This window comes from Podarcis vaucheri, assembly GCF_965113315.1.
Source record: "Podarcis vaucheri genome assembly, chromosome: 5".
NCBI lineage: Eukaryota > Metazoa > Chordata > Lepidosauria > Squamata > Lacertidae > Podarcis > Podarcis vaucheri.
In genome coordinates, this window is record NC_138763.1 from 99,441,883 (window position 1) to 99,457,817 (window position 15,935).

A 15,935-nucleotide genomic window follows, 5' to 3' on the forward strand; every position below is an offset into this window, starting at 1 on the left:
TCACATTGCTGTAATTTGAATAAAGTTGTGGCCAAAATTATGCCAAAAACAAAAATTAAGTGTCAGTTGTGTTTTTCTTTGGGGGGTGTCTTGGGGACCTCGATGAGCAAAGGCTTGAATGTCTATAAAAAGCTTGAGAAATCATCTAAGTCATGGGGATAAAGTCTGGACAATCATCAAAGTCACTAAAATGTGAAGGCACCATGACAAACTTTCAAAGATGGATCTGCTGATGCAGCTGTCCTGAATTCCATTTGTGCTTGAAGTAACAAGTTTACCTAAGCATATTGCTTAGCCTAGATCTTTGTAAGGTCTAGGTTTAGAAGTTACACTGGAGATATCTACACTGCAGACTTAAACCAGTTTAACAGACATTCCAAGGAAACTGTAATTTTGTGTGTGGTAGAGAGGGTCCAAGAAACTCTATCAGATTCCTCAAGACTTCACCAAACTCACATTCCCAGAATTCCTTGAGGGAAACCATGACAGTTAGTGGTATCAGCAATACCCAATAAGAAGAATGTTTACCCTTCAATGATTAATAACAACTTGAGCCTATATCCACTGCTTTGGATTATTTTCCACTTGAGGGCTTATAAAAGCAGCAGAAATAAATGAAAACATTATTGTAATTCCACCTTCTGGGCATGGCAAAGCATGAAGCACAGAGCAATCTCCCCAGCCTTGTGAGATAGTGACATTACCATTACATAATAATTGCCTGTATGTGTGTGGTACCCTCTGGTAAGAATCCACTTAGTAAATAAAGATATCTGTGCACCCATTCGTTGAGATGCTGCTTATAATTTCATGCCTTAATGCCTTTATAAACCTTCTAGTCCAAGGCAAGCAACCTTAACCTTTGTAATGAGATTTCAGCAAGATGGAGATATGAATTTAACAGAGTCCTGTGCTGGTTAATATTAAAGATTCTCAAATGTCATGCCACAAAAGTATAGAAAACTTATGTTAGACTCTACATCCCAGCAGCTATTTTGGATATACTTAAAAGATTTTAATCTCCCTTAAAGCGCATTTAAGAAGTGCCAGAAGAAGGCCCAGTTAAAACACACAGTTGTGCTTGAGCCAGTCATAATCATGGTTGGTTGGGTTTTTTAAAGGCATGTTTACACGCACTAAAATGTGACTGCATATTCAATACAAGCCCATTGGAAGTGACATTAGATGCTTGTGACCTTGAAACAGCACACGATTTGCCTGTGGGATCCTGATTACATGCACAGATCTCCTTACTAGTTAATCCTATTCTGCTGCTGGGGTAGATGGGTAAATTGACACATGCACCACCTTAAATAGGCATTATTTGCCCACTCCTGGAAGGCCACATATAAGGCCACTCTATTGCAGATATTAACATGGCACCGCTTGAAGTGGCTTGCTGCGTAAAAATTGATTCCTTTTGGAATAAAACATTGCCCAGGCCCATAAGTTTGACTCAAAGCTTTACAGTCAGACCTCTTCTTACGTCTGCCTCCACTTGTATCTATTTTGCCCAACGTCCGCGGCAAACCCGGAAGTAACCGGTGCACAGGCGCAGAAGCGGGTAATTGCCACCCGCGCACAATGGTGCCTCTCCCAGTGACCCGTTTTGACCTCTGGACGGACCTCCGGAACGGCTTATGGTTGCAGGTAGAGGTTCCACTGTATTTGCAGAACTTTCTTCAAAACAGAACAAAAACATCCGATACAGCCATTGTTTTTTTCAGGGGGTACTCAGGAGTACGCAGTACTGGCACGCCCATTATTATTTTTTGGTTAAGAAGTGTTACATTGACTGTAACAAATTCATGCTAAGTTCTAGTACCTTTTTTCTTTTTAAAAAATTATTTATACTTTTCAGATATATACATTTCACTGATTTTACAATCATTTTGACATTTTAAAACTTGACTTCCTTCCCCCTTTTTCTGCAGTTCCTCAAATTTATTTTTAATATCTTCTGCATATCCAAATTAACTTAACTTACTCATTATTATTATTATTATTATTATTATTATTATTATTATTAATCTTCTTTAAATATATACTCTTAAATATATACTGCAGGTTATTACAACAATCCTGCCAGTGTTTTTATCTGTTTACAATTTATCTGTAAATATTCAATAAACCATTTCCATTCTTTTATAAAAAGTTTGTTATCTTGATTTCTTATTCTCCCGGTAAAGGTACTCCTGCCCGTATGGGCCAGTCTTGCCAGACTCTAGGGTTGTGCGCTCATCTCACTCTATAGGCCGGGAGCCAGCGCTGTCCGCAGACACTTCCGGGTCACGTGGCCAGCGTGACGAAGCTGCATCTGGCGAGCCAGCGCAGCACACGGAACGCCGTTTACCTTCCCGCTGGTAAGCGGTCCCTATTTATCTACTTGCACCCGGGGGTGCTTTCGAACTGCTAGGTTGGCAGGCACTGGGACCGAACGACGGGAGCCCCCTCGCCGCGGGGATTCAAACCGCCGACCATGCAATCGGCAAATTCTAGGCGCTGAGGTTTTACCCACAGCGCCACCCGCGTCCCTTATTCTCCCAATAAGTTTTGCCATTTCTGCATATTCCATAAGTTTTTGCATCCAATCATCTTTTATCGGGACTTCTTCTTCTTTCCATTTTGGGGCAATGACCACTCCTCACTTCAAATGGGGGGCGCTTTTTGTGTGGTTGCGTGAAGCCCCCTGGCCCTACACAATTCCCAAGCAAGTCAGACTGACTTCGCCTCCCCAAGCTGGATACCTGGAGGTTCACACCTAACCTCAGACAGTTAACCAGTCCCAGCTGGGGAGGTGTTGCCAGGGGAGTTGACCAGGTAGGGTTAGGACTGCCCTGCACACACAAGAGAGGATGGAACTTACCTGGGAGTCCTCAGTCGGCTCCAGAGCTTCTGGAGAATGGACATCCTTCTTCTTTCCATTTTGGGGCAAATAAAATCATTGCCACTGTAGCCACATACATGAATAAGTTTCTATACAATTTAGGTAGTTCACTTGGACACAAATCTTTGTGGGGGCCTGATCCATCTTACGATTAGCACGTCAGGAAGAGGAAAGACCCCCCCAAATCGTCCCAATTCACCTTATTGCTCAGCCCCCAAATAGAGCAAAGGCACACTCCTAGTACAGTGGTACCTCAGGTTAAGTACTTAATTCGTTCCGGAGGTTCGTACTTAACCTGAAATTGTTCTTAACCTGAAGCACCACTTTAGCTAATGGGGCCTCCCGCTGCCGCCACGCCGCTGGAGCACGATTTCTGTTCTCATCCTGAAGCAAAGTTATTAACCTGAAGCACTATTTCTGGGTTAGCGGAGTCTGTAACCTGAAGCGTATGTAACCTGAGGTACCATTGTATATACAGCATCTCTGAGATTCACTTTTCGTTATTTTTTCACCCTGTTCAACATATTTGATCTTTGGTGTGGACTCAAAATTGTGGCGATAATCTTATTTTCCTCATCTTTACAGGGCATTGTTTGTTTACTGCTTCTTTTGAAGTGCTTTGTTGCTACAGTGAAATGCTGAACAAAATACTCATTGTACTGGAAAGCACTTGGCTGTGAGCTGCTTAGTGCTTCTTGTCAATCTGAAGCAGGCAGTGGAACAACTTCCAGGCCTTGTGCTATTCCCAAATGTATGGCGGACTTTGCCAAAAAGCTGCTTACGTATTTCAGTCCACGATACCATAAGTCAGCCAAAACCCAGAATGCTATGCAATATATTTCCAAAATCATGAAGCTCTGATAGTATATTTCTACTTCAATCACTGCTTGGTGCCATTTAAAACATAGCATGGTGTGTGTGTGTGTGTGTGTGTGTGTGTGTATCCTCTGTAAGGCAATTTTAGGCTACCCCATGAAAAAATGATTCTGTTTGGAATGTGACCACAGAATCCTTCTCTTCCAGCTTTGGTCCTGGATATTTTTTTATTTTATTTTTTTTGCAAGTAAATTTTTATTCAGAATTTGTGAAAGGAAAAAAAAAAGGACAAACAGATACAAAAATAGACATTTTAACATAAATTATTCATCCTATTTTCATGCTATACAAAAAGTAAGCATACAAGCATACAAAAAAAAAAATATAAGCATTAGGCTCTACTTAGCCTTTGACTTCCCTTCACCCTTTTGGTAAGTATCAAATAAATCCCGGATTGCGTAATTAGTTTATTAAAGTTTATACTTATTAGCTGATAAAGTTTTTCTAATACCGCCAGTTCCTCCTATATATCCGTTCCAATATATTTCCAAAATTTACTCCATTTTTTTTGAAATTTCTGGTCGTCTTGGTCTCGTATTCTGCCTGTTAGTCTATCTAGCTCGGCATAGTTAATCATTTTGACCTGCCAGTCACTTACGTTAGGTATTTTCTGTTTTCCAGTTTTGTGCCAGCATAATTCTTGCGGCTGTGGTGGCATAGAGAAATATTTTTTTATCTTCATTTTTTATTTCCTTACCCATAATTCCCAGCAAAAAGGCCTCAGGTCTTTTGGGGAAAGTATATTTAAAAACTTTTTTAAGTTCATTATAAATTGCTTCCCAAAAAACCTTCACCTTGTTGCATTGCCACCACATATGGTAGAGGTCTCCCTCCACTTCACCACATTTCCAGCATGTCTTATTTTCTGATCTATAGATTTTAGCTAATTTTGCCGGCGTAAGATACCATCTATAGAGCATTTTCCAAACATTTTCTCTCAAACTCGTACAGGCCGTAAATTTAATATCTCTATTCCACAATTTCAACCACTTTTCAAACTCGATGTTATAGCCGAAGTCAATTGCCCATTTAATCATTGCCTCTTTGACTTCCTCGTCTTTTGTATGCCATTCCAGTAATATGTCATATAATTTAGACAATGTTTTGTTTTTACCTTCTATTATTTCTATATTGAATTTTGATTTCTTGTCCTCAAAGCCCATTTTTCTTTTATCTTGCTTTAACATATCATTCACCTGATGATATTGTAACCAGCCGGTGAATTGATCCTTTATTTCCTCATAAGGTTTAAGTTTAAGCCCTTGTTCTGATTTTCTTACCAAATCTTCGTAAGTGGCTGTCTTCCCTTCCATGTTGGTTTTTTTTTATTGTTAAGACCTCTACCGGTGAGATCCACCATGGTGTTTTTCTTTCAAGAAGGTTCTTATTTCTTTCCCAGACCTGATATATTGGTCCCCTGAAAATATGATTTAAGAAAGCCCTGTGGACTTTCACCTTCTCATACCAGAGATATGCGTGCCACCCGTACCAATTATTGAAACCTTCTAAATCCAATAGGTCTCTGTTCTCCAGTTTTATCCAATCTTTTAGCCAAAGTAGGCACGCTGCTTCATAATATAGGCTCAAATCTGGGAGAGCAAAACCTCCTCTTTCATTTTTATCAGTTAATATTTTCATTTTAATCCTTGGTCTTTTCCCCTGCCAGATGAATTTCATCAGGGTTCTCTGCCATTCTTTACATTGTTTTAAACCTTTAATAACTGGAAGAGTTTGAAATAAAAACAACATCCTCAGCAAAACATTCATTTTAACCACTGCTATCCTCCCTAAAAAGGAAAATTTCATCCTCCCCCATATTTCCAGATCTTTCTTTATTTTTTTCCATGTAACTTCATAATTATCTTTATATAGGTTTATGTTTTTTGCCGTGATCCACACTCCCAAATATTTCACTTTTTTCACCACCATGATTTCCACTTTTTGTTCTAGATCTTTCGTTTCTTCCTTAGTTAGATTTTTAACCAGCATTTTAGTTTTATTCTTATTTACCTTAAAACCTGCCACCTCTCCAAATTCCTCAATTTTTTTGTAATGCTTCTTTTACACTATCTTGTGGATCTTCCAAAGTCAGAACAATATCGTTGGCGAAGGCTTTAATTTTGAATTCCTTTTTTCCTACTCTAATTCCTTTCACTTCTGTTGCCTCCCTCAGTCTCTTATTAAGTACTTCCAAAATTATAATAAATAATAAGGGGGACAGGGGGCAACCTTGTCTGGTCCCTTTATAAATGTTAAAATATTCTGTTGTATTATTATTTATCACCAGCTTTGCTTTCTGTTCTTTGTATATTGCTTCTATGCCTCTTCTAAATTTTTCGCCAATTCCAATCCTCTCCAAAACCTTCTTTAGGAAGCTCCAGGAAACATTGTCAAATGCCTTTTCGGCGTCTATGAAAACCAGTGCAGCTTTTCTGTCTATTTTCATGTCCAAATATTCAATAATGTCAATCAAATTCCTTACATTATCCCGTAATTGTCTCCCTGGGAGAAATCCTGTTTGGTCACCATGAATTTTATTAATCAAGACCTTCTTTCATCTTTCCGCCATTATATCTGCAAATAGCTTATAATCATTATTTAATAATGAGATTGGCCTATAGTTCTTTACTTCCATAGTGTCCACCTCTTTTTTAGGAATCAAGGTAACATAGGCTTCCTTCCAGGTATTAGGTATCTTTCCTTCTCTCAATATATTGTTCATAACCTCTCCCAGCACTGGTGATATTTGGTTAGTTAATATTTTATAATATTTGGCCGGAAGACCGTCCGGTCCCGGCGCCTTCCCAGCTTTCATCTTTTTGATAGCCTTTTTTATCTCTTCCTGTGTTATTATCTCATCTAGTGCTGCTCTTTCATCTTCTACAATTTGTTCCAGATGGTGTTTTTGCAAAAATTGATCTATTTCTTGTTCTGTTTCCTCTCCTCTTTTATATAAATCCTTATAATATCTTTGGAATATTCTTTTTATTTCTTTTGGTTCTTCCATAATCATATCTCCTTCTTTTATTTTACTGATCATACTCAACTTCTTCCTTTCTCTCAACTGCCACGCTAGATATTTCCCTATCTTATTTGCGGACTCAAAGTTCTTTTGATTCATCCTCTTAATTTTCCACTCTATCTCTTGGTTAATTATTGTAGCAAATTTAGCTTGTAATATTTTTAAGTTCTGTTTTAAACTCTCTTCACTAGGGTTAACAGTTAATTTTCTTTCATTTTCCATAATCTGTGTTAAAATCTGCTCTTTCTTTTTTTCCTTTTCTTTTCTTAGTTGGCTATTTTTCTGAATCAAAAAACCCCTCATGACCGCTTTTCCTGCGTCCCACACCGTCTCTATGGAAGTTTCTCCATTTAAGTTCCACCTAAAGTATTCTTCAATTGTTTCTATAGCCTTATTTACTATCTTTTGATCATTAAATAAATATTCATTCATTCTCCATCTGGCTGTTTTAACCTCTCTACCTTTTAACTCCATGGAAACCGCACTATGATCAGATAGAGTTCGAGGCCAAATTTCAGACTTAATTAAGTTCTGTACCAATTCCCTCGAGACCCAAATACTGTCTATCCTCCCCCAGCTCTGATTCGGATTTGAAAAAAAAGTGAATTGTTTTACAGTAGGATTTTTAAATCTCCAAGCATCCGTCAATCCCAAATTATTTACCATGTCAAAGAAAGATCGTGGTAATTTACCTTCTTTCCCATCTTGTCTTTTTGTTAATCTATCCGTATTCGGCGTCACCACCCCATTAAAATCTCCCATCAATATCATTTTCTGATCCATCCATTCCGTTAGTATATTATCTAATTCCAAAAAGAAAGCTGATTTTTTCTCATTCGGGGCATATATTCCAACCACAACTATTTTTTCTCCATGAAAGACCATCTGCACCACCACTACTCTCCCATGTTCATCTTTGTACAGTAATTGCGGATCATATTTTTCCTTTATATAAATTACTACCCCTCTTTTCTTAACCTTGTCGGAGGTCACAAATTCCAATCCCAATCTCTTATTACTTAATACCCTCTTGTGTTTTCTTATTACATGCGTTTCTTGAAGACAAATTAGATCCCAATTCTTTTTCAGCAATACATGCGCAATCTGATTCCTCTTATTTTTATTATTCAAACCGTTCACATTCCAGCTTATTATTTTTAAAGCCATCTATTAAACTATTCTAGCTAATTTAACTAGATTAAATAGAAACTACTGCTCCTTGCTTTCCTCCTCTTGTTCTTCCCCTTCTCCTGTTAAACTCTCCTCTTTTTCTTCTTCTTCACTCCCTTCACCCTCCTCGTCTCTCTGTCGTTCCTCCCTTTCCGCCTCCCCTTCAACTTTTCCCAGGTCCTTCTCATATCTCCTCGCAAATTTTTGGAGTTCAACACTGGTGCTTAATTTAAACCTTTTTTCCCTTAAAGTAGAATGAAATGCCTTCAGGAAACTCCCATCTATACAATATCCCATTCTTCTTCAATTGGTTTGTTAATTTTTTGTATGCCTCTCTCCTTCGAAGAAATCTCAAAGGAATTTGTTTAAAGATAATAATTCGGTTTCCTTCAATATATAACCTTTTTATGTGGTTCTGTTGCAGTATTTCATTTCTTATTTCCAAAGTGTTGAACATGACAATTACATCACCTGGCAGCTTTTTCTTTCTGGCTCTGTCTAATTTTGATCTTATTCGAAAAATATTTACTAGATGACAGTTTACCTCCTCCTCACTCTTATTTAACCAAGTTGCCAGCTCTTTTATCATTTTAGATCTAATATTCTCATTTGGGGTCTCTGGTACCCCCCTCAGTTTCAGGTTGGTTTGATTTTGCCTCATTTGCGTCATGGCCATATTGTCCAACAACTCTTCCTGCACTCTTTCTATCTCTTTAACTTCTACTCTAACTCTATCCACCTCCTTCTTACTAGTTTTCGTATCTTTTTGCACCTTTTTCATTGAATCTTCCAGAACCTTAGTTCTTACTGATAAATCTTTAACCCTTCCTGTCAATTCCCCCACCACTCCCTCCAATTTCTTATCCAAAGTGTCTTGTACCTCAAGTAATTTTCTCTCAATATATTGTTCATTATTTTTGAATTCTTTCCTTATTTCGGCCATCAGACTACTATAGTCCTTAATTTCTTTGCTTTCCTTAGCATCCTCATGTCTTGACGGCCTCCTTTCCGCTGGTGTTGCCACCCCTTTTTTTGCACCGTTTGTCATTTTGTAGGCTTGAAGGGTCTTAGGGTCCACCACACTAATGTCTTTTGGGGAGTTATATAGATGCAGCAGATTTATAGACAGGTTTATAGAGAGACATAGTCCAGGATGGTCAACCTGCAGCCCTCCGAATATTACTGAGCTGCAATTTACTCACAGATCTCAGGATTCATAACCATAAGACATATAGCAGGGCCTTTTTTGTGGTGGGTCCTTGGATCTGGGATAATCTCCCCCAGAAGCTGGTCTCTGTCCTAATGTCTTTCAAAAAGGGATGAGGCACAGGATCACAGATAGTCTCTAATGGGTTAATAGGTTACCGGGTCTGGCGTTGGGGTGTAATAGCAGATAGTAGGCGTCAGACTATACACAAAGTTTTACAGTCTTTACCTTTTACAGTCTTTACCCTCTTAGAGGGTGGTATTATAGAAGTCTGGCGTCACCAAAAATTTTCCTTTACTGGAGACTTGGAGGTTCTTCGGGAAGTGTTCTTTATGCTGGTTTAAATTCTCCTATTTGGCTTTTGGCGCATGTCCCTTTAAATCTCAAATGCATGCAGAGGCGTAATAGATCAAGAACAAATTGAAATGGCGAATAACAGAGCCAAGTTAAGTCCCGAAATGGCTTCCTCCTCCCTTTTAGCTTTGGTCCTGGATATTGAGGTTCTACTCTAATAAATAATAATAATAATAATAATAATTTTATTTATATGCTGGCCATCTGATTGGGTTGCCCCAGCCACTCCCAACAGAATATGAAAAACACAATAAAACATCAAACATTAAAAACCTCCCTGAATAGGGCTGCCTTCAGATATTGTCTGATATATTATAATACTTGTTTATTTCCCTAACATCTGATCTCAGGGCATTCCACAGGGTAGGTGCAACTGCTGAGAAGGCCCTCTGCCTGGTTCCCTGTAACCTCACTTCTCACAGAGAGGGAACCACTGGAAGGCCCTCGGAGCTGGACCTCAGTGTCCGGGCAGAATTCTCCTTCAGGTATACAGGGCCAAAGCCATTTAGGGCTTTAAAGGTCAGCACCAATACTTTGAACTGTGCTCGGAAACATACTGGGAGCCAATGTAGATCCTTTAAGACCGGTGTTATATGGTTCGAGAAGCTGCTCCCAGTCACCAGTCTAGCTGCCACATACTGGATTAGTTGTAGTTTCCGGGTCACCTTCAAAGGCAGCCCCACATACAACACATTGCAGTAGTCCAAGCAGGAGATAACCAGAACATGCGCTGGGTGGGGGATGCCAGGGGGGTCATTTCCCCAGGAGTGCAATCTGGGGTTCCCCGCAAACCAGGTGTCCCCCTCAGAGCTCCCCATTGTTCCCTGCTGGTGGCAGGGGCTGGAGAGCCCAAAGAGTCCACACGCTGCCCCTGCCTGGCACACAAGCATTCACCCATCAGCAGTGGGGGCATAGCTGTCAACTTTTCCCTTTTCTTGCGAGGAATCCTATTCAGAACAAGGGAATTTCCCTTAAAAGAAGGGAAATGTTGACAGCTATGAGTGGGGATGGGGACCTCGGAGGGCGTGTTTGCAGGCGGGAGGTTGATCTGTTTGGTGCACCCCCTTAATATTGGGGGGTCGGCCCCCTGTCCACAAATATTGAGGGGGCAAAGCCCATTCCACCCCCTATAGTTAGCACCCCTGTGCAAGTGGAATTCATTCTGCTCACACAAGGAACTGCTTAGCGCTACTTTTGAATAAGCTCTCAGCAATGCTGGGCCCTTTCTGCTAGTATTCTACAGTGGTACCTCGGGTTACATACACTTCAGGTTACATACACTTCAGATTACAGACTCCGCTAACCCAGAAATAGTGTGTCAGGTTAAGAACTTTGCTTCAGGATGAGAACAGAAATTGTGCTCCAGTGGCGCAGTGGCAGCGGAAGGCCCCATTAGCTAAAGTGGTGCTTCAGGTTAAGAACAGTTTCAGGTTAAGAACGGACCTCCGGAATGAATTAAGTTCTTAACCCAAGGTACCACTGTGTTTGAAAGAAAAGGCAGAGATAAAAACATAAAAAAAAATGATTCAATGACTTCTTCTTCTTCTTCTGATACATTACTGCCACACCTTCATTCATAAATTCACAAAAATAGCGAAGCAGACATACAGTATTTTCTCAAATGCTTTAAATAACGATAAAAGTCCTTGTCACCATTATCACCTTTCAGGACCGATTCAAGGCAATCTTGTCTCAATGCACAAACCATCTTGAAACGATTGTGATTTTGTGCAAGAAACCTTTCTGTTGAGCTGTGACCTAATTTTGAATCAACAGTGGTCTTTAAAAAACGCTAGAGATGTATAGAAACAAATATGCTCACCCTCTGACCAGTGAGACCTATGAGCAAACATGCACAGAATCAGGCTATAATTTATCTAGATTAATATTTGAAAAGTGAGGTTAGGCTCCTCAGTTCTGCCTCGTTTGAAAATTCACACAGAAATGCCAGTTTCTATAGATCATTGACCATGGTATAAAACTGCATGTGTTTTTGTATGGTACGAGTCACATAGTATCTGAAGTTTTCTGTCTCATCTCAGGATTTTGGAATATATCAAGTATTTAAAGGATAAGGTCCTCAGTGTAACGCGATTGTAACCTGGTGACTCCTCCCTGTTCCTGCTACATCTGCAAATTGATTTCTTCTGGTACCCAATTTTACCTTGATCATTTTGTTCATGTGCTTCTTTCCTGACTATGACATAGATCAGAACCCCAGACCAAGAAAGCTGAAATGATAAAACCAATTCCAAGTTCACAGGGCACAGTAGTGAGTGAAGAAATGAAATTAAACAGCAAGTCTCTGTTGGATTTGAATAGCGGAAGAGTGAAAAACTGTTTCACTACTTTAATAAAATGATTTCACACCACAATAAATGGACATGTAACTGCAATTGACAAAGCCCAGGCCTGCATACAAGTTCAGTTTTCTTTGAAAAGTTGCAGCGTTGTCTAGCTTGTGACCTTCATTTTGAAGATAAACAATCCCTTTCTGGCAAATTGAGCTGGCTTATTGAGTTTTCTTTTCCATCTGCTTTTCTTCACTTCCTTTCAGATAGACAGAATTATTAGGTATTGAGCAATTATACTATTAGGTGTGTCCCAAGATGATTGGAATTCATCTTCAGGCTCTCTTTACTTGTTGCGGCAGTAATCATATTTTTCTTCATGGAGACATGAATTGTCACTATGGCCTGATAGGCACTGTGGGAAAATATTGCCCAGTATTTCAGATTTGCCAACATTTTCTGATTCTGCCATCCAAATTTTAATGAGAAATTCAAAATTCAAATTAGCATTTGGACAGTTATTTATTTATTTATTTATTTATTACACGCACACGCACCCCCAACAAAAACTTGCATTTTATTGGAAAGTTGTTCGGTTAGAACAGCAGCATCGTATAATGCAAAACTGCCTTGAGGCAAGGGCATTTGGGTAGCATTTGGGGGGGGGGTGTAGGATCTGGTGAAGATGGGAGCAGCCAGATGATGCTCTGAGTGACTTTCCCATCACATCTCATTGGAAAAGAGTGCTTCTCATGTTCTTGCTTGAAGCTTTTGCTTCCTACTGCCTCCTCTCCCAAGATAATCCTTGTTGGCAAAGTGGGATGAGATGGATAGTGCTGCAGGAAGGGCAAACTTAGGAAGCAAATTCATTTCAGCTTTAGTCAGTTCTCTGTATGGACTCTTAATTTGTAGCTATTCCTGGAGCAGCTGGCATATAAAATTAGGATGATGACCTCTCTTTGACTTGAACTTTGCAGAATTCCATAAGAATACCTGGGCCTGTGCAGTGTTTCAGGATTCCTAGTTATGTTTGAAGCACTTTTTGTTAGATGATTTATTCATTCCTTTTTTAACACATACATCTATACTGATCTGGTAAATGCACAAAAGCTATATTTTCCAGAAAGGCTTCTTAATAAATATCAACACAATCACCAATGTTTGGCATTAGATTGTAGGATTTGAAAACTTGTGGTTTGACTATGTTTTTATTAGTGACAGGCCAAAGCATGGAGTTTGAATCTTTGCCTAGATGTCAAGTAATCGGCAGTTAAGGTACATTCATCCTTTAACACAGCCAAACCACTTAGAGGATGCAAGCCAAATTGTGAAGACTTGGCTTCCAATTCAAAGCACCCGAAGGCTTCAAGTTACACTAAAATGTAAGCTCAGTAATGGAGGGGAAGTGAAAAATGGAAGTGGTACCAATTGTAAATCTATTATAAAAATGCTCAAGCACTGGTAATCATGGACCAAAATGTAAGACGAATTTGCACGTTATCTTTTGTATTAGAGACTTTAGCCTTCAGCTTATCTCCTGTTCCTTGACGACTCTGAGCTAGATTCAAGTATACCTGCCCATGGCTCCATTTGGTCCATTCCAGGGAATGGAAAACACACATGTGTCAGAGCAAAGATGTGGACCTTTATGCTCATGCATTTTACAGGCAAAAAAAACTATGTATGCATGTGCCATATATAAGGGATGCTGCTTGCTTATGCTTCTCAACAAGGCATGCAACATGGAAGGAAGCTTGCACAAAGCGTGTTCTCCCTAACCAGAGAGCACGGGTTGCGGTTGGGGAAACATGCCACCTTGCCATGATTTAGGCAGTTGTGAGGAAAAACCCCAAGCCTGTTAAAAGGCTAATATTGGGTTGCTGGGGAGTTTTGTATGTTGCTAAATTCAGGGGAGGAGTTAGAGTCTATAAATATAGGGAGCCAGGGGTTGGACTTCCTCTTGGCCGTTTGCTTCGGATCAGGAGCTGCGTTGAGACGGTTGTACTGTTTTGCTACTTTCGGTTTTACCGGGCCTAGTTAGTTTGCTGTTGCAATCGTCCTTTCCTCCTTAATTCCCCTTTATCTACTTAATTCCCTCCCATCAACCCCCCCCCCGTTCTTCCCTCCCCCCATCTTCCTTTTAATTATATTCCTCTCTTCTCGCTTTGGGCCCCTTCTTAGTTTAAACAATAAAAGAAAAGGAAGGGGCTTATAGACAAGGCTAGAGGGTGGGTTCCCCCCCCCGGCCTGCCGGGCCCTGCCTTGGGGCTAGGCATAGCGGTTTTCCACCGAATTTCGGGGCGACCGCAGCCGTCTGCCCGCTGCCGCCAGGGCCCGGTTTTTAAAACAATATTCCCTCCCCACCATCCCACTTCATCCCCCCCCATCTCTCACGAGCCGCGCGGGCCTAGCAGTGGTCCCGCGGAGCTCCGGAACCCCCCCACCTCCCCTTCCCCCCATCTACTTTGTACCTTCTCGCGGCTTCCAAGCGCCGCGGAGGGAAGGAGTCTGTTTCAGCCGCTTGTAAGGCCCGTGGGGAGGGTGTCCTTGTGGGCCGCGCGGCACGTGGAGGCGCCGGAGAGCGGGGCCTGCGTCCAGCCCCGGCGGCATCAGGGGCCTTTTCGGCCTACAGAGGTTCGGGAGGCGCCGCTTGGAGGCGGATCTTGCCCGTCCCTGCAGGCCGCGTGGGGTGTGAGTGGAGGCCGTGTGGGGAGGGCGCTCGGCCCGGGCGGCGCTACCGCCGCCGAGCCGGCGCGATCGGTACTGGGGGCCGGGCCTCTTTATTCGCGGCTTCCCCCTGTCTCCTGTGCGAAAACGTCGGGACCGCTTCCCCGTTGTCGGGAACCGCGGCCTGCGCCCCTGCCCGCCTGTCTATTGCCGCTAGCGGCGCGCCGCCACGGGAGGAGAATTTTTGCTGGCAGCAGTTCCTTTAGACTGCCTCCCCCTCCTGGACGATTTGTGCGTTGCAGCTAGCTTGTCAGCCTGGAGCTCCCCCTTGTGGCTCAACGCAGCGCTGCACTGGTTGTGCTAGCTCGGTCTGGCAGGTTGCCCCCTGCTGGAAAAAGTGGGGAGTGCAATTAATTTTGCTGTTTTAAACACCGTTCATTGTAAGGTACATTGACTCGATAAATAATTAAAAAATTGATTATTAATAAATATTAAATTCTTAAAGTAATAATAATAATAATAATAATTGAATACGTGAATAAGTAAATAGTACATTTATACTTATATAAATATATAATTCGGTTGGATAGATAGATAGATAGATAGATAGATAGATAGATAGATAGATAACATAGTTCGCCTTTGGATTTAGTACACTCTTTGCTATAGTAATTATTTTGTTTAGCTATAGCATTTCCCAGCCTTATTGTATTCCTGTGGAATTCATTGTTGGTGTACGGCAGTGACGCCGGCCTGCGGCAGTTGTTAATTCTCATTTGATTCTACATAGCAGGCATGGCTCCTAAGAAGGTTGCAGCTCATCCCAGCCCAGCTTCTGGTGCAAAACGGCCTATTAGAGGTCCATCACAGGCGCTTCGCTCTCCCGCCCCGAGTCAACCGGCGGGAAGGGTGCAAACGTTGGTGGAAAGCATGGCCGGCGATCCAGTGGCCTTGTCTCGCTTCGCAGCCCAGATGGATGGCCTCCTTCAACATTGCTCTGCTCAGCCTTCCACGTCTGGCAGGCGTCCTCGTCACGTGGTGGCGTCGTCCCCAGTGTCGCCGTCATCTAGTGAAGAGGGGAGAGATGGATCATCTAGGGGTTTGAGGACTGATTCTCAATTAACCCAGCCCCGCGACTTACCTGCTCCTCGTGGCCATTCACGGAGGCCACGTCGTTCCTCCAGGAGGGCTGCGGGGAACCAAAACATTTCGGCAGCTACCGCCCGCCGAGGTGTGCACGTCCAATCTCCAGATGAGGTGGCGTCGGGTTCCGGCCTTTCACTTGTTGTGTCTCCTCAAGCAGCTTTAGGTGCAGCACAGCTGAGCCCTGATTCCGAGTCCTCCATTGAAGACAGCTTGCCAGTTCCTGCCAGGAAGTCTTCGGGTGGAAAACGTCACCGCAGAAGGTCTTCTCGGAAACGGGCCAAGCGAAGGAGGGGTGAATCATCTTCTTCTTATACT